A 19997-nucleotide genomic window follows, 5' to 3' on the forward strand; every position below is an offset into this window, starting at 1 on the left:
GATTGAGGGAGACTGCAGAATGGACCAGTATGATTTATTTGAGATATACCTGATCTGATAATACATACCACACAAGAAAAAGGGGAAAAAGGAGAAAAAAAAATAGCCAGATTACTCCTGCTCAACAAATTGGCTCAAGTGTCTTTCCCACAGCTTGGCAGAATCAGTGAAGCCCCAGCCAGATGTCAAGGGGACTTGCACTTCCACCAGACTGAACTCCTCAGTGTAGTCTGCTCAGCTTTTCATCCCACCAGGACAGGAAAACACAGTTACAAGGCACCATCACTGGCTGCTTTGAAGGAGACTTTGATTTCCTCTGCTCTGCATGACTGTTAAAAACCTCACAGTGCTTTAATTTAAAGGTTGATCCGGGAGTTTTTTATCCTCAGGTATCTTTTCTCATCAGCAGTGTATCACTGAAGCAACTAACTGCCATCCTTAACACTATAGGCACCCACATCCTAGAGTTGTAAATATCTGTTGCTACAGAATATGAAAAGTAAAGCTCATGAAACTGCTGCAGTGTAGAGATGTGCAAAGTGTGGCTGTGTATATGAATTGCTGCAAGTAAAGTTGTTCTATTGGGATACATTTGCAGTCCTGCTAGTTACATCTGTTTGGTGTTGCATGTTCTGTCTGCTTGGTCATTGGTGAGGCTGGGACTGGAGCCCAGAGGTCTGACACATAGTCCCACGAGTCTCCCCAAAATGCTTCTGCAGTGGTCAGAGAATAGGAAGTGATTCAACGTTACTGAATCCAGCACTCTGAAGCATTCACAAAATGTTGGTCTACACCCTTTACAGCATCAGCTGTAAGGCTTGAATTTATGAGACTGAAAGAAAAGGCTTTTATCTCTGATTTACTGAAATCAGGGAAAAGGCACCTGTATATCAGCTGTCTTTTTTGTAGATGAGAAAGGAAAAGGTACTTCAGTGTAGCTGCCAATGAAAATAGAAGCACTGCTTTATTTGATTAAGGTGCAAAGTAAATTACAGTCTTAAAGAAGGTGTCCACTTACTAACATTTCTCCTAATGTCTCATTAGATGATGATTGAAATATCAAAGCCAGTCAGGTTTAAGATGCTAAAGACCATGTCAACACAGTGAGAATTAAGTAAAGTTATCCTGGAGACGTTTGCAAGAGCAACTAAAATGATTTAGGGGCATACATATGAAAATAATCTGACCAGCTGCAGAGAGCAACATTCTGGATGATCACTATTTAGTCTTCATTATCATCGTCTTCATTCTTCCCCTGTCTGGATTTCTTGGTGAATATCACGGAATCATAGAATTGTTTGAGTTTGAAGGGACCTTTAGTGGTCATCTAGTCCAACTCCTCTGCAATGAACAGAGACATCCATGACTCCATCAGATGCTCCAAGGTGCAGTGATTGAACAGAAGGAGCAGGCATATAGCACAGAATCATAGAATAGTAGAATCACAGAATGACTTGGGTTGGAAAGGACTTTAAGGATCATGAACATCCAGCCCCCTTGCCACAGGCAGGGCTGCCAACCTCCACATTTAATCCTTGGCCAGGCTACCCAGGGCCCCATCCAACCTGGCCTTGGACACCTCCAGGGAATGGACGGGGCACCCACAGCTTCTCTGGGCAGCTGTTCCAGCACCTCACCACTCTCATAGTAAAGAACTTCCCCCTGATATCCAACCTAAATCTTCCCTCCTTCAACTTAAAGCCATTTCCCCTTATCCTGCTATTATCTACCCTTTCAGCAGTTGACCAAAGAGGTCAACTGTTATTATTATTATTTTTTTAAGAGAGATTTTCTTTTCTTTTCTTTTTTTTAGAGAAAGATGCTTCTGCTAAAAATATATATAAATATATGACTTTTTAATAAGGGTATGTAGCTCATTACCCTCCGCAAATTAACCATATCTAATCATATATTTCCTAAAAAATAAAATAGCACATTGCATCTGTTAGGCCTCATTCAAATACAAACCAAATATGCATGAGTACCGTCGTATAAACTGTTCCATCTGCTTCCACGAATGTATAGTCACGCTGGTCACCCCCCCCACACACAACAGAAGGGTCTTTCGCTCTTAGCATCTGTCTTCACTGAAGAGCTGGGTAACTGCATTTCGACAGGGAGCAGCCCAGCTGGTGTCGGAACAGCACTACTGTAAAATATCTCCTGAATCTCAGTGTCCGTGCCACTGTGCTCAATTGTATGTGTGAGTCTTTCAGATCACTTGGGGCAAATCTCGTGGTTTTTAGCACTGCCATAAAGCTGAGCTTCGCCCTGAGCTCTTAAGGAAATTGTAAAAGAAGTTGTCCTTGCTGCAGATGTGGGGAGAATGATGGGAAGGTGCTGGAGGGCAAGCATTACCAGAGAGTGGCTGAAGTGGAAAAGGCTGTGCCCCAGAGGGCGGTGGGCATGGAACAGGCTGCCCAGGGTGGTGGGTACTGGGAGTGTTGGGGCACCTCTCTGTCTGATTTTTGGGTGGTCATGTGTGGAGCCAGGAGTTGGACTCAGTGATCCTCATAGGTCCCTTCCAATGTGGGTTATTTTACGATTCTATGAGAGAGGTGCAGCGGACAGTGGTAGCGGTTTTAGAAAGTTATGCTGCCCTGAGTTTGTCCTGTATATGCATCTGAGCAGGTCACTTCAAATTTATCGCATTGCCATGTTTGAGTTAAGTGATTCTGTGTGTGACGGAGAAGAGATTTACAAGCAAATCTGAAGCTGTAGCCAGGTTACCTTTGTGGGGAAGGCAAAACACTATTTTTAGAAAACTCAGATTTGCCATTCAGCTTGTGACAAGGTCACTGCTGTTCTCACTTTCTGCTGCTCTTTCCCTATGGTCTGCACATCCAGCCTCTGCCACCTAAATTACTGCAGAATCAGAACAGGCAAGGGCTCTCCAAAAGCAATTCCCACTAATGGATCATTTCCTTTCAGTATCTGAAAAGGAGGGCTGTTAGAAAGAAGGGGACAGACTCCTGAGCAGAGTCTGTTGTGACTAGAAAAAGGGAAATGGTTTCAAACTAAAAGAGGGGAGATTTAGATTGGATTGGATATAAGGAAAAAGTTTTTTATGATAAGGATGGTGAAGCTCTGGCACGCATTGCCTAGAGAGGTGGTAGGGGCCCAATCCCTAGAAACACCCAAGGTCAGGCTGGAAAGGATTCTGAGCACTTGATGAAGTTGTAGATGTCCCTGTTCATTGCAGGGGGTTGGAGTAAATGACCTTTAAGTGTCCCTTCCAACTCAAACGATTTTATGATTAGCCACTCAGATGCACCCGATTCTTTAATAGGAAGGAGAAATTCCAATATGTGGCAGGAAGGAAGCATTGAAGACTATGGTATCCATACCAGGGACTGTATTGGTGCATTTCAGGGCTAGAAAAAAAAAGCCAACCTCCTTATAATTCACTGCTTCATCTGAATTTCCCCTCCTGCTCATCAAGCTTCAAGATTGGTCTCCCAGCATGAAAACAAGTTGTTTGGGTTGTGAATACCGAAGATCAGCTTGGAGATCTGGTCCCAGGCAAAAGAAAGCTGCAGCACCCAGGGACCCCGAGACTCCTTTAGAGCAGCAGAGACATTCAGCAGAAATACTGTCGCTGCCTTTGCCCTGAGCAGTTAGTTTTGCTTTGAGGACCTCAGCTAATAATACCCTGACAGAGCACTGTGCTAGATTACATCTACGTGAGGTGCTCCAAGTTCAGCTGTGCTGAGCAGAGTGGGCACATCCAGAGATATCTGTACTCGTTTCTGAGATGCTTTTCTACCCTTTAAAAGCACAGTTCTTTTGCAAATAAATGATTTCAACCCTATTTTCTCCAATTACCATCTTTGTATTGCCAGCAACATAGCTATCGTAATTGTTGCATTTCTGATTTATTCCTGGGCAGATAGGAGCCGTCCTCTGTTGGCCTGCTCTTGCTTCACTGGCAATGCAAGAGCAGTCAGCAAAATGGCAGCTTTGCTTTCAAGTCCCCAAATTGTGTGTGGACACATTTCCTCAGTCATGACAGTACCACCAAAACCATGGCTGGAATAGCAGCAGTGATGATGCACCTCGAGGGCTGGTGACCAGCTGAGTCTAGCTGATGGAGAAAGGTGCCACGAGAGAGATCTGTCCCAGCTGGCTGCTGGTGCCAGTGCTGTCATTTTAATTAGCTGTGTGTATATATACGGATATACAATACACGCTGTACCTCTTTATCTGCAGGATGGGTTCACTAAATATATGTCAACTGAAATTACTTTAGAAAGAGTATCAACACTCGGCTTCCCACCTGCTTCTCTACGACAGCTGCCCAGACTCTGTGAAACACATGAGATGAAAGGCACTGTAGAGCTACAGTACAATGCTATTATTGTATCTAACAGATGAGCAATCAGATCCAAACTGACCGGGGATTGAGCATCTGAAGCAAGAGGAGAATCCTTTGGGGACACTGTTACTGTGAAAGTAATATAATTCACTATTTGTACTCGTCACTCTGAGATCTAGCAGCAGTCAACCTGGTAGTAGCATCCTTTTAAATATCATCTTTCATTTCTTAGCAAACAGCAATATAATGTAGCAACATTAGGGCAGGGATAGGAGGGGAACGGCACAGCAACTGAACAAATGTGCAATATGAGCAGACAGGAGTATAAAAAGCAAAATCTTGATGAATTTTTAGGCATTCTAAAAAAGAAGGGTAGTGACATATTGGGCGGAAGGTTGATCTGAGCATCAAGGAAAGGACAAATAACAGAGCCCATCAGTGAGATGGTCAGAGAATCAGCATTTGGCCACACAGCACAGCTCAGCTGATGCCTTGAGACCATGGTGCTGTTTTCACACTTAGCACCCTGAGAGGTGGAAGACCAACAATATACATTTACTAACTTCAAATGGGAGAGCCATCTGAATAACTATGTGGGGGATATTTGGTTCATATTCAGAAAAAAAATTACAACAAGAAAGAAACCTGCTTTGACCATTAAAGACAGCTTTAGAGAATAAGAGAGCACAGAAATAAATGAAAACAGCTGTCCAAGAGTTTGTAAAGCTTTGACTTGGTAGTGGAAAGACACTGAAGATCTTTTACATTTTTGTTTTTCTCATAAGGTTATCTTTTTAATATGCAAAAAGAGCAGCAGGCTATTGATTAGCCTTACATTGCACTGAACGGATTTCCTGGACAAGCTCAATATCAATAACTCAAAATCTGGGAATAAACCAATAAACATGGACTGCAGTCGACCTTAACTGTAACCTTCACACTATCTCTGTGGCAAAAGGGAAAAGCAAGCATTGAAGATGATAATGAAAGCTCTTGTTTTAGCTCATATTAATATGCACAGCCATCAAACACTTTTCCTTCTAGATTTTCATTTCATGAGCAAATTGGATGCGACTTAGAACATCACAAGGTGAAATGCTGCTTCTGACATCCAAATGTCTCATGTCTTAATAACCATTTGCTGTGATGATACTATTAAGTGTTCAAAGGTAGTGGATTTGGAGACTTGGTGCTCAAATTCACCTCATTTCAGCCACTTGTTGTGCTAACTTGTTCAGTTTGCTATGGGCTTTCATTTCTTTCTTAGAAATTCAGACTTTGACTGTGGTAGGCCAAAAAATAAATTCCTGCAGGAAACCAGAAATTTTCTGATTATTCAGGGAGTGAGTTCTGGAGTTTCTTCCTAGTCAGATTAGACCAAAAATTAGTTAGTTTTATGAAAAAGAGAGAGTTTTGAGGAGGCTTCAATGAAATTATGCCTCTTACATTTGAGGGATAGAGTTGTTGACCTCAAACATCACTCTTAATTCCACATTCCTCTTTTATTTCTGCATCATCCAATGCCTGTGTTGTTCTGTGCAACGTGCTAGAGAGAGCTGTGTCATCTAGGTCATCTCTTCATACTGGCAGACCTGTTTTAAAATACTGATATTTCACAGGGTAGAGAACCAGGGTGGTAGGACTTCAACAAAGAGTGCTGTACTTGAAGACTTTCTTCTCATGCAGGAGAACAGAGCACCTTTTTAATTGCACGTTATTGCAGACAGAAAGGATGGCTCAGCACTCAGCATGGGAATACAGGAACAAGATAAATCTGAAACCAGCTTGTGATCCATGCACCCAAGTTATCCTTTCTGTTTATGTACTTTTACTCACTACAAAATCAGGCCATTCAGTGAAAAGTCAGAGTCCTGCTGGGCAAAGTGCTGCTCATTTCACATTAAGGAACAGCCCCCGTCCTAAAGGAATTACAAAGCTTGTCAGAGAAAGAGGCTATTGTCCTCACCTCGTGCATGTGGAGCTGCAACAGAGCATCATATTAGTGCCTTACTGTTCTAAAAATGGCCTCAGCTTGGGCCCTCACATGACAAATCTTACTTTCAGTTTCTCTCAAAATAATAGCAATTGGCTGTAAAGCCTGACACCAAAAAAAAACAACAACAAACAAAAAAAAAAATCTTTTTTTTCTTCTCTTTTTTTTTTTTTCCTCCAGTAAACATGTAAAAATGTTGCTGCTCTGCTTCTTACATCTTTTGACTCCTGGACCCAACCTACAACCCCTGCAGTGTATTTCTCTTCATATTTGGCTGTCGGAGCCACATTTGATCTACTCTGGGAAGTGAAGGTTCTTAATGCACCTCCATTGGGCAGAGCGGTCTTGCTACATGCTATGCAATTTAAGAACTAAAGCAAAAATATGACTCTCAATTTTCCTATCTAATAAGGCTTTACTCCAAACACTTAGTATTTTGTGCTCTTCCCATACTATTTCAAGCAATCTAGTCTGTATGTTTTTATTTTCCTACCTTCATCATTGATGTTCTCTGCTTAATAGAATTACCGTCACTCTTTATAACCTTTTTTGTTTAGCAGTGATGGCTTAGTATTTATACCTAAAATTTGGTTTTAAAATTTTTGACACGGGATAAGAGAGCAAAACAATTAAAACATAATATTCCACTACATGATGATAATTTTCTCTCATTGGTGAACATTAGGAAATGGCATTATTGTAAAGACCCAATTACCTTTTTTACGAGCATTGTATATTTGGAAAGTAATAAAACAGAGTTATAAAACTTAGATGATTAGGAATCTCAGAGATGCTTTGCATTTTAAGAGAAGGGGGGAGGAATATTCTTTTAATTGCATCTGAGCACAGCCCAACCAATGATTAGTTACTTTCAAAGCAATAAACATTACCTGGGAAGCAATAAAAGGAAATGCAGGAAAGTTACTTGATGGATGATTCCCAGAAGACATAAGGCAAAAGAAGAGAATGTGGTTTAGTGGTTAGAATAACAGCCTAGCAGTCAGGACTCCTGCCGTCTCATCCAAACTGTGAAGATGACTTACTAGATGCTCTTGAGTTCAACATCTTTTTTCATCCTGTGTTAAATTGGGTCTAATAATACCCAAAGAACTGACGTGATGCTAAACACGTGTTTATTAAAGTTTTGAAAGTTGGGATGAAATAAGTCATTATAATTACAGAGTATAAACGGCTTTAAAACATGGAAAGTGTTTTGTTGAAGTCTGACTATGGTAAGGGTTAAGCACTAGCATGAGTGATAATGAACTGGGCAGGCTTTTGACATCTACAGGTCAGAAATCAAGAAATTAATTTTATCAAGAGAAGCACAAAACATATGTAATTTCTCTTCTTGGAGAATTTAGTGAAGCTTTATGTCACTTCCAATGATTTTCATAATACCAACATTGGCCCTACAACCCAGATCTCATTAATGCAATCCGCCATCATTCTCTCTACCCACCACCACTCAGATTCTTCTTTACTAACATCATTTGTCATGGTGCAGGCAGAGCAAGGGAGCAGAAAAGCACAAAAGAGAGATATGCACAAGTTTTTAAGGCAGAGAGTATCCTTGCAAAGCATCCTAGAAAGCCAAAATCAGAATCTGTGTTTCATTATTGGTCCAGGAACTTCACCACAACAGTTTTCAAGTGGATGATTCCAGTTAGAACAACCAAAAAGGAAAACTCAAGAAAGGTAGAAAATATCCACTGTTCTTTTTATGCTTTTAAAGATTATTACATTACCTTGTTCTTCAAGGCTTAAAGACAACGTCAGGGTGGGACACAGTGGTTGTTAACCATTTTGTCAGTTTCGTTCCTAAAACTGTTGTGAAAGCATTGACGGACATAAATAAGAAAATGAGGATTTAGATAAGTCAACTGAATGATAAAGATAAATCTACTGAGAACTGTGAAATAGAGCAACAGTTATACGTAGCCCGAGACAAGTCCATCCTTTATGTTGGAATCTTGCAAGAATTCAAATCTCCTTTTTCCAAAGCAACTAGAAAAATGTGACCTCTGGATGCCCTTGTTGAGCACATAGAGGCCATTCAAAAGAACTGAAGAGAGTTTTTGAGTCCTCTCAAGAATATATATCCAAGAGGTAGGTCTTATCATTCACTGGATACCAAAAAAGGGCATTAACATCAAATTGCTTTAGGGGGACCAGTTATATTTTCATCCATACAAATCTCTACACAAACCTGGAAACAAAACTATTTTTAGAGTCTTTGGAACTGATTGCCTTCATTTCCTCTGCCTTAGCCAGAGTTTGGGTGGATATCAGATTTTATAAGTATTATTTTTACTTTGCATAACTCATTTCACAGATACCAGAACTCACTAAGGATATGAAAAACATGAGCTGCTTCAGATAGACTTTTTTTCCCCTAAGTCCAGCCTGTGATCTTCAGGGACAAACACTGTCCACAAACTAATTAGATCATTTCCTTCCACTGATACGAACAGCCTGGAAGAAAATGAAATTGCATGCATGCTTGATTTTCTACTTTTTTTTGTTTCTGTGCCAAAACAGTTCTTTTCCTTAATTACAGAGAAATTTGACCAGGTTTATGCCAGAGTTATACCATCTCTCTGCGTTTAATTACTTGAGATTACAGTGTTTGATTTTGTAATGCTGATGCAGTTCTTTAAGTACTTGACATAATGGTGCCTGAACATGTCTTTGGGTACAATTCCTGTATCACGGTAGAGGGAGAAATGTTCTGTTCGAAGCTCCTGAGATGCTGTTTAAGATCACCTGTGCTAATCCTTTCAGTGTCATCAATTTTCATAAATATTCAAAGCACTTCAACAGCTGTAACACAGAAAACATCCCAGAGCTGCCTGTCCTCCAGTGAAGTTGAGGACCACCATTCCTCCCAGCTCTACTTCAGTTAAGTATCTGTAGCAAGATGGCATGGATCTGGGCCTAAACCTTGTTGATCTCATTGGGATATAAGCAAAAGCTTAAAATAAGGCATAGCTGAAATCCTCAACAGAGCATAATGCTATGAGATGCCAAAAACCTTCATGGTTCATTTAATCATCAGGAGCATAGGATATTCAGCATTTTGCCAAGCTGGGCCTCTCCAGCTGTGTTATATTGGTTTTGATTGCTTTTAGTTCACTCATGTTCATGCCCCGTTTCAATTTGATTTGAACAAAAACCAAGCCTCCAAAGGCACTCTGCTGAGAGTTCCACAATCTACCCAGTTGTGCCTGGAAAGGGGGAAAAATGTTTTCCCTGCAATTTTAAAGCTCGCAGACACTGCAATTCCTATTCAAACACTGGCTTTGCATGTGGGGTATCAATGGCAGAAAAGTTCATGGCAAAGAAAGTATAAAAAATCAAGGAAAGTCATTTGAAGTAACGTTATAGGAAACTTAGAAGCAGAATGGAAGGGAGAGAAGAAAGCATATAGTTTGATGGCTTGCTCATTACAGTCAATGGTAAGAATCCTATTGACTTTAATAGCACATGATCAGGCTTCCCTTGTGTAAAGTTAATACTGAATAGGAAGCAGCCTAGCTTCTGAGGGATTCTTCTGGTGCTACCAGCTGGAACCTAAAGGCCCCGTAGAGGAGTACATTGACTTGTACTTTAGATATCCATACATTGGTAAGTCAGGTTTAGAGTGGATATAAAAAGTTCAGATTGATATAGGAGCATTTTAGTACAATTTTAACTCACTTTTCACAATGATTTCTCGTGTTGCGAGGCACTGGCGAATCAAATCCAAAGCTTTTCTTGATTTTTCAGTCAACAGCTCTTGGGATAGTTTGTACCCTGCCAAATTAGCTGAGGATCTGGCCCAGGGGGTGCAGATTAATGGGAAGAAAAGGAAGGATTCATAAATTCGAACTTGTTCTGCAGACCCGGGCCGGGAGGGAGGGAAAAAAAAAAGCATATCACAGATTTGCAGCCATTCAGTTTCCATGAAGTCAAACTGCCTTTTGTTGAAACAAGACAAAAACACGTTTGAATTATTTGCCTCCATAGTTGAAGACGCAGTGACTTAATCCAGATTCAGTCTACATTCTTCAACCTCTAAGCAATTGTTGGCAAACCTTGTCTGAGCGCTGGGATCACAACTAAACGTTTTCACAAACATCTGCTAGAGCTGCCTGATAATCACCTTCTTTTTTTCTTTCCTTTTTTATTTTTGATGAGGTTTTTAGAGTCAGAAATCTATTTTAAAAGCTTCAGAACAATATAATTCAAGCCGTGGCATCCTCTTTAGGAGTTGGTAACTCTAACTGCTTAATTACGAGGACTGTTTGAGTCTTGGACACCATCCCGGTTCATACTGTTATTAAGTTGATAGGGGAGCTGTAAACTAGGCTTATTATATCCCCATTCTGTGAACCACTCATCTGACATTACTAGGTCCAACTCAGACACAAAACCATTGGATATTTCTCATCTTCTGTGGTAAAGTTCAGAGGAAAATAAAATAAGTTAATGAGAATGAAGGTGCCATTCATTTCCCTCTGCTGTTTCCGTGTTTCTTTTTCTTTTTCACCAAGCTTACACTGTTTTTGAGCTTCAAGTACTGTGTGTTCTAGACACTGTGTTCAACTTCAGAAGTAGCCACATTTTGGTAGATAACAACTTGTCTCTTAGATGCTCTTATGTCTCTTTAAAGAGGTTCTTTCAGTGCTATGTGAAGAGATTTAATCACCCTGCCTTCAATCTGCTCAGGCTCAAACATGACTCAGTTGTACAAGGAATGGAAAAAAATACATTTCTGCAAAAAGCATAAAAGATTGCTGAATTCATTCTGTTAACATAAATAATTTTCCTGTGTTCTCATGAATGTAATTCCAACCCGCACTCGTAAACAGAAGAGATAATGCTGCCAATATGTGGGATATTTGAGGGTCTGTATCCTCTCAAGGTTCTCAAGTAATAAAGGTTATTGTGAACAGGGTTATGAATTTTTATACACACATCCACACAGGGAAATACTTAAAATCCTTCAAAAACCTTGCATATTTTGAACTCATCAAAGGCTCTTCCCTCATCATTTAGAGTTTTCTGGATTGTTAATTTTAATTTTCTCGTTCATTTTGTTTAAATTGTTCATTATCTCATCACTGCCAGAGTAAGCTGAGGCTTGTTGAAAGCTCTCACTATGAAGTTGTCTAACATCACAGGCTTTCAAAAGTTGAAAGCACTTCCAAGATTATTAAGAATTACATTTTCTAAGCTGTTTGACATGGCCAAGAAAACCCGACATCCAAATTCCATTGTAAGAATAATGAAGAAATACAGAGAAAAAAGTTTGCGTCAGGTCTGTACTGATTTTGCACGTTAGTAAGTGCCGTGCTTCCAATGTCCTGGCATTTGCTGTAGCTCTGCTATAGCTCTGCATGCGACAGGACAGATAAGAATAGTGAAGTCAAATTTATTTTTGGCTTTCTTTCATTGTCACAGGAAAAGAGATTCTACTGTCATTGAAAATGGATTTTTTTAAATATATATATATTTTTTTCTATTGCAGAATTTGCTTCATTTGGAGCACACTGAGAATTCATCTTTATTAGCATGTGAAAACTGATAAGTTTGCAAGGCATTTTTCAGTTGGGATTTTGATGCTGGATGTAGGTCTAAACAAGAAATGAAGTTAGTTTGACACTTCAAGACAAAATAAAATGAAACACTATTTTAATTTTATCCTGGAGATATGTAAAAATAAAAATTGATTCAAAACAGAAATGACTGGGGAAGAAATTGTCTGATTCCATGTCCTCCACACCATGGAAAGGATTATGTCTGAGCTAGCTGGGACACTGTGTTTAGATCCAAATCTGTTTTCAAGATTTTGAGTCAAACCTGAGCAGTTCACAAGAAGTCGACAAGCTTGCCCTCAGCTTCAAACGTCTCACAACAGTTACGGTGAGAGCAGTATTTTCTGCTGAGTACCTTTCATCTGAAGGAGGACAGAGACAGAGTATTCCGTCCACAGCCCAAATGGCAATGCCACAGAGCTGAATCACGTCTGAAAACCCAGTTCCACCCACATACGCACCTTCCTCTTTGCCATAAGACTCATTTTTCCTCATGTCCAGTTTACAGGTTCCCCAGCCAACACTGAATCTTGCTGCTTTGTGGGAGGGGACGGACAGGACTTTATGTTCTTATCCCAGCTCCAGTTTCTTTCCCCCTCCTTACTGAGTACAGAGGACTCAGGGTTCAGCCCCCATGGTCTGCATTAGCCCATCGTTCAACGACCCTGTTTTCTTCTGCAATATCTTTCTTTCTCCCCTAGGTATAAAGAGGAATTTTGCTCCCCTTTTGCCCTTTCCCAGGAGGTGAGGGGATTTATTTCTGGCTCAGTCATGAAAGACATATCAGGAATCTTCAGTTATTTCCCTGCTTTGCCCCTGAACCACAGCATGACCCCGAAATAATCATTTGCATCCACATTTAAAAGTGCTGAAGCTGTATGTGGTGTGGGTGAGGGGTTGTACAGCTGCTCCTACCTCACATAACCCATGTGGCAATAGGAAAAGGAGTAGAATAGTTCTTAAATTTCTCCTTCTGCAACAAGTCTCCAGCACAGCTCTCCAGGGTTGGTACAAGATGTCACAGAGGAGCAAGAGCAAAGTGCTTTGAAATACACTCAGCTATGCAAAGTGATGTGGTTGTTTGAGGTCCCTGAATAGAAATATTCCCCTGCTCTGGCTTCTTTGATCCGTAACTTTCAGGGGAAAAAAATGGTATAGAGGCCAGAGTGCAGTGCAGAGGGGAAATAAGCCACCATGAAGGTGGCTGGGTGAGTGATGCAGGGCAGTTCCCTTCCCAGCAAAAAGAGAAAAAAAAACTGAACACACAGCTTGTCATTTTGTCTGCCTCTGTCAATGCAACCCAAGGCACAGCTTAATGGCACTTACTATGTTTCACAGGCAAACATTGATGCCCCAGCAGCCATACATGGGATCCCTTTCCCATCATTTTGTTTTGCCCTTTCATCCCACCAAGCATTCATTTGCACATCTGCGAGGCAATCATGTTTTCTCCCTGTGTCCACTGAGAGCAGGCTGGATTCAAATTACAGTTTCTGCTCCGAATTTGCAGGGTTTCTTCTGTCCATCTCCAGATATGTATTTTTTGTAGTTTGCAAACCACGAGCTGAGTTCTTTCAACAGGATTGCTCTGAGCCGGCTTTGGCTGGGGGTAGAAGGTAATTTTGGCTGATGGGTCAGCCCAAGGATGAGAGCAGATGGGAGCATTACATGAGAGCATGCAAACTGGCTTCGTCTGGATCACAGATAATCAAAAGCCTTTGAGATAATTTGTGTCCAGCTACCTGCTAACAAAAAGGGTATGTTGACTGCTCTTGACTGGAGACTATAGATTATTATAGGTTATCATAGAATCATTTGAGTTGGAATTGATCCTTAAAGGTCATCTAGTCCTACTTTCCTGCAACGTACAGGGACACCTATTGCTCCATCAGCTGCTCAGAGCCCTGCCCAGCCTGACCTTGGGCATCTCCAGGGATGGGGCATCCACCTCCTCTCTGGGCAACCTGTGTCAGATTTCACTAAAAGACAAAAAAAAAAAGAAAAAAAAGAAGAAGGATCATTGTATTGATTGTGTTATTACCATGAGCTAATTTTTAATATGGGGAAAATATAAAATGGCATGTCTGTATCTGCTTCCATGCACACAACACTATGGAATCATAGAATTGCTCAGGTTGGAAAAGACCTTAAAGATCATCAAGTCCAACTAACCATCCTATCCTAACTCTAACAACCCTCCAATAAATCATGTCCCTGAGCACCACATCCAAACGGTTTTTAAACCCATTCAGGGATGGTAACTCAATCACCTCCCTTAGGAGCCTATTTCAGTGTTTAACAACCGTTCCTGTAAAGACATTCTTCCTGATATCCATCTTAAGCCTCCCCTGGCACAACTTTAGGCCATTTCCCCTTGTCCTATCACCTGTCACCAGTATAGAATCATAGAATTGCTTAGGTTGGAAAAGACCTTCAAGATCATCTACTATGGACAAGTGGTCCATAGTATATCAAACAGGTAGCACTCCAGACAAAGGAGGTGACAAGGAAGATTCTAGCTGAGCAATGCAAACACTTCTCCCAGTTCTTCTGTGGGATTGCCACACTGCAGGCACCTTCCAAAATAAATAAATAACAGCCCAGCCAGAAGCACCTAAGACTGCATTTTTGACAGCAACAACGTGACCAGATGGAAAGCTGGTAGGAGATGCTTTGTGGAATGGCTTTCTTGTGCCAACAACATCATTATGGAAGTCTGGCCAAGCAGCCAGCTGAGCCACAGATCCTTCCCATGTCTGGGTGAATGCAAGGTAGTTTATTCTTGTTTCATAATGGACTACATCAAGTTTCTGATGATATCTCAGTTCTACAATGGGCTTCCATGCATTGCAGAGGATTCCCCAAGAGCAGCTGATACAGTAGCTCCTTACCAGGAACAGTATTTCTATGTTTCAGAGCCTTCCTCAGCTGCTCCAGATGTGGTTTATTATTGCTTCATATTCAAGTTTGGGAACTTTATATTAAAGAATCCAAGCCTGTGATCTGAAGTATCCCATAATGCTTCTGAGTGCTGAATCACATACCTTAATACAGAGCCCTGTCCTTACTGGCATATTCAGGTCTGAAGCTCAATTCCTCTCTGCAGGGACCACCTAAATTTTTCTGCATCCTTGTTTACATTTCTAGCTGCTGCTGCAGTGATCCAGGCCTTGAACCCAAAACAAAGCAGCATCCTCCCCTTTTCTCTCTTCCTCTTTACTCAGTAGCAGCTGAGACACGAATGATGTTTACATGAGCAAAGTGTTGCACATATCCTCATGTGAATATCTGGGTCCTCCCTCTCTCTCCCAGACCTTCTGTGATTTCCTCCTCTGTATCAATGTGGGGGCAGGGATGAATGAAATGCAAGGTAGAAAAAAGCAGCACAGATTACTTCTTATGTTTTTCATGATGACTAAGATTGGGATGGATGCAAGGGTTGGGATACCTCTGGTGTGGGGATGGAACTGAGAGCACCAGCAGACTTCTAAAACCTTAGGGGAAAGAAAAGCAAAAAAAACAACATCGATTTTTTTTTTTTGTCCTTTTTTTTCTTTTTTTCTTCACAGACATCAACTAGTTAGTGGCTGTTAATTAAGAAATTATCCCAGTGAAAGCTGCTGCTGCCACTCTAATAAATCATTCATTAACAGTCCATTTCAGTGGGACTGTTGTTTCCAAGCACTGTATTTAGCTGTTGGAAACAACCTGCGTATATTTAAGGGGGGGAAGCAGTTGGGGCTTGGCCATTATCTGATGTTTAATGATGCAGAGCTCTATGCAGTGGTTGTACTCTTTGTATTTTGTAAAGATCTGGATGGTTTAAATGGAGTGCAAGAGGATCTGTGGAGTTTCTATGGTAATCAGTGCCAGATAAGACCACAGAAGGACAATGGAAATGTGTTACAAACACAGATACATACACAGGTGTTGTTTCAACCTGTATTTGTCATACCCAAAGACTGAGATTTCAGGAGGCTATAAATTTGAGAGAAAACACCACTTGTGCTGCTCCCATAGGGTAGCAGCTTTCAGAATGTGAACAGCTGAATGCTTCTCACTGCACAATTAGGCTGAACTGCAACTAGTTCCTTGTTGCCCTACATGTTGTACATTAGGGTTTTACAAATAGGTGGCACACCACCTTGATGGCGAATTGTTGGACCTTCCTTCCACTCCCACCTTTGCTCTTTTGAATGCAGTTTTGCCCTTGGAGGCTCCATGCAGGATGCTAAATTCAGGTTTTCAGCCTGTGGGAGAGTAGCATCCTTGCTGCTCTCATTGCAGGGAGAGGGAGCGTCATTTCCTTTTGTAACAAAAGTGATGGCACCATAAATTCCAGTCCCTAATTTCCTTGTGCCCTAATTGCCCTTCATACTTGAATTCCCATTTTGGAACAGGGAAACTTATTGCATGGATATACACCACTTCCAAAAAGTTCTGTATATGAAATACAATTAAGAATTTTGTGGCAAGCAGATTATAAGTGCTAGGACAGATGTATATGGATAGCCCACCTGCAGTCTGTAAATAATTCAAATGTTAATTGTTGTGTTTGGCACTCCAGTGATGGTTTTTCCTTCAGTAACACCTCAAGCCCTCAAGCAATTATCAGGATCCTGCTGTGCAGTGTGATACACTTGGTTAGAAAGGGCAATCCATAGCCCTGAGATTTTGCTATTTGCAGAATCCAGCTTTCAGAGACTGTCATTAAACAAACAAGAATAGTGAGATTCTTCTATTCCTCTTCAAGTCAATTAACCATGAACTGCTTATGATTTAAGAAGTTGTGTTCAGTATGTTGATGAACTGATAGAGAAGTGTCATTCAGTGTCTAAATGTGGGGTTAAGAAAGAAGGGGAGAGAATCTTGAGCGTAATAATTGAATTGTAATAATACAAGGGGAAATGGTTTCAGACAAGAGGAGGGGAAGATTTAGATTGCATATATGGAAAAAAATTTATGATAAGGGCAGTGGCACAGATTGCCCAGAGAGGTGGTGGATGCCCCATCCTTAGAGACATTCAAAACCAGTCTGGATGGGGCTCTGAGCATCTGACTGAGCTGCGGATGGCCTTGTTCACTGTAGGGCAGTTGGACTAAATGGCCTTTAAGACTTTCTTCCAACTCGAATGATTTTATAACAATAGTAGGGCTGGAAGCATAGAAGCAAATTTCAAAAAATACCTATATTCTGAGATGTCCTATACTCTAAACACGATGTGACAAACAAGGATGCTGTCCTTTTCTGATACTCTGGCTCACAATGAAAGAGCAATGAGGATCATTCTGGTCCATCTGGTGTTAAAAAGACTTAAGCTTTACGTTGGTCTCAGTGTTGGTTTTAGTTTTTGGTTTCTGTCTTTTTGCATCGACTTGTAAAAATGTACTATCTTACTTTGTCCTAGCAAGCGGAGGGAAAACAGAGCCTTAAGGTGGAGAAATGGGGCAAAACAAATTTGTCTCTGTTTCTGCTGTGGCTGTCCTGGGCTGAAGCCTTTTAATTGCAAAACTAGCGTGCAGGCTTCAGGAGGTGTTGCACAAATCCAATTATCCAGAAAAAACTCATCAGATAGTGTGAGTACAAGTTCTTAGGGATCCTTCTGCAGCAGAGCTGTTCATCCTCTTCCAGTCAAGTCAAGTCTAACAATAATATGAAAGAGTCACCGCTGCCCTCACCAAATTCTCTTTGTTTTCTCATAAGACTTTCAGGGCACTCATGGTACCAAAAAAAAAAAAAAAATAGCAGCTGGAATTTTCCCCCTTTGTCTCGTGTGTGGCTCAGGAGCTCCTCTCATCTACGGCATCTTACTTCCAAGAGGCCAGATTTCCTGGGCTGTATTCTGGGATTACTAAATAAAACATGTGGGTCTCTGCAGAGCTTTTTATAGTTTTTCCGAGCGTTGTGAAACACACACAGAGGCACTCCCTCCTGTTAGCGCTGCCGTTACTGTCGTATAAAGGCCTTGTGCCCACATTTACAAAGACTATCGCTGAATTCTCCATCAGCCTTACCCCATAGTGCTCCAGCCTTGCTCTGCAGCAGTGAATTATTTATACCTTGTTGTGGGGTGTGTGCTTTTTTCATGCTGGACTGCACTGTGGTGTTTTCTTAACTCATGAGTGGCTTGGCACTCCAAAAAAAATAAATAAATAAAATAAAAAAGAAACAACTTAAAAGCATAGCACTGTTACAAAGAGAGGATCAAAGTCTTATCCCAGCATCCTGGTTGGTTTGCCCTTTTCAAAACACTTGAAAACAGAGACAATATGCTGTCTGTGATTTGATCCTACCTACTCTGAGGCTTTGTGTACGTTTCTTGTTCACATGTCATGTGAACGTCACGTTCAGTGATGTGAGCCCAGTGTTTTATTTATAAAGCTACTTAACCACCTTTCTTTAAAGAGTGTATTTTAATAGGTGCCAACATCAGATGAGCTGAGCTCAGGCATCCTGGTGATGCCAACAAGCACAGAAACAAAAACAAAACAAGGTCTTGGTTTTAAATATACATCAAACCACAACAGATTTGAGTCCTGTCCAAACATTCATAGATGTTTCATCATTGACCTTAGAAGGACCAGGTTAAGGTCTCTGGGACACTACATCTTCCCCATCTATACACTGAAGACGTGGGAGGTTTGGCACAGATATCTCCCTTTTCCTAATGCTATGCAGTCTTTTTCAAAGCATATGTTACTGACTTCTCTGAGTCAGAAGATTTAATCTATATTCCACTCTAGGAATATTTATTGCACTTCCCAAATTATCTCCGAATCTGGAGATCAATGCTCACTTATATATATATATATATATATGTATGTATGTAAGTATACCACATATTCTGTTGAGAATATCTCACTTAAAAAGCTGCAGCATGTTGGGGAGAGGGAGGAATACAAAACACCCAGTAGTATGAAATATATCTACATCTTCTTTAGACCAGACATTTGACAAGGAGATTTTCCCCACCATTTTCCATCCTAGGACTTTGAGCTATATTCTCATGTTCTCCCTCCTTCTCCTTCCCATCTCAGTGGCCTTTGCATCCTCACAAAAAAAAATAATTCAGATTTCATCTTTGCTTGGGTGACTGTCCAGAGTAATTCCTCTCGGAATTTGGGAAGTGATACCTGTAAAGGGGCTCCAGCTGCAGGATGGGCTGGTTGATGAGGACAGAGCTGTCAAATAACAGTGACTAGGCAATGATTTCTGGCTTGTCACACATCTTCTCTTTTGTGGTGTTGATTACTGATTCAACAGTCAAGGCTGAACAACAAACATCAATTTAAAGACTGGTTTTGATGTTGACAGAGCAGATTTAAAACCAAAACAGAATGGAAAGATTCTCTTGATCTGGAAACAGTAGAAGACCAGAGTCTCAAATGAAGGTGTAGGGGTTTTGGAGCAATTCCTATTTTGAAGTGGGAGGAATCTGGGACTCAACCAATGTCAAGGACAGCAGAAGTGGCCATATCCACAGCTGGTCTCCAGCTCTACTCTTCTGTAAGGAAAGCAGTTTGTGCTAGTAGAAAATCTGGCCCTCAGTCTCAGTGAAACAAACTGGTCACTAAAGAAGAAGCACATTGCACCACTTCTGACTCGTGCATAAATCCCAAGAGTCATGGCTGGCTAACTACAGGTAGGCAAGGAGAACTACTAAGGTCATTTTTCTCCCTCCACTCCCAAGAGCACATATGGCATCTTGTTGAGCGCAGCTCTTTGGGAAGACAAACTGCAGCTGCAGTCCTCAGAAGAGAACAAGTTGAAATATTGCAGAAAATAAATAAATAAATAAATAAAAGCAGTGGCATGAACCCTGCCGGGGAAAAAAATATACTTCTCTCAGCCCTCACTATGTGAAATAACGGCTGTCCTGTGGTGGGCTTTCCCAGCATACCATATTACATCCTGTAGGAGATGGAACTTCATGTTAAATTATGCACCGGAAGGGAAGTGGATCAGAGTACTGAAAACAGTGGTAGGCATTATTGGATTTGTTTTATTGTCTACTGTATAGATTGGAAGCAACTTAGAAGCTCATAACTTCTCAAACAGAGGAAAATTTGCCATCCACAGGTTGAAAATTCTGGTGGCAATCTTGCTTTC

Source organism: Meleagris gallopavo, chromosome 1, assembly GCF_000146605.3.
Source record: "Meleagris gallopavo isolate NT-WF06-2002-E0010 breed Aviagen turkey brand Nicholas breeding stock chromosome 1, Turkey_5.1, whole genome shotgun sequence".
In the NCBI taxonomy this organism is placed as follows: Eukaryota; Metazoa; Chordata; class Aves; order Galliformes; family Phasianidae; genus Meleagris; species Meleagris gallopavo.